The sequence below is a fragment of the Alligator sinensis genome, unplaced genomic scaffold (genome assembly GCF_000455745.1).
Source record: "Alligator sinensis unplaced genomic scaffold, ASM45574v1 scaffold301_2, whole genome shotgun sequence".
In the NCBI taxonomy this organism is placed as follows: Eukaryota; Metazoa; Chordata; order Crocodylia; family Alligatoridae; genus Alligator; species Alligator sinensis.
In genome coordinates, this window is record NW_005841874.1 from 4,057,737 (window position 1) to 4,058,149 (window position 413).

Genomic DNA, 413 nt, shown 5'->3' on the forward strand with positions numbered 1-413 from the left:
CGGCGGGGGGGGAGCCAATCCGGCGCCAAAAAAGAAAATGGCAGGAAAGCAGCAAGTATGGTTGCGGAGCGGGGGGGCGGGGCTGCTTCTGCTCCTCCCCGCTCTGCTGCCAGCACTTTTTAACCCTTCAGCGCCCTCCATTTAACCCCTCAGCTCCCAGCATGGACCCTTCAGCAGCCAACCATTGCTCCTCGCTCTGCTTCTTCCTCCTTCCTTCCCCCCGGCTCCTCTCATGTCCTCACAGCTTCCCCTTCTGCCCAGGGCTGCTCCCCCGGCCTGCTGGAGCCCATCTATGCCCCCCAGGCTCCCTCAGAAGGCGACCATTGCCCGTGGGGCCCTCGTCCTGTGGAGGCGGAGGGGCCCGAAGGGGCAGCCCGGTGCCACGGGCCAGCGGGGTTGGTGGCAGCCTGCTG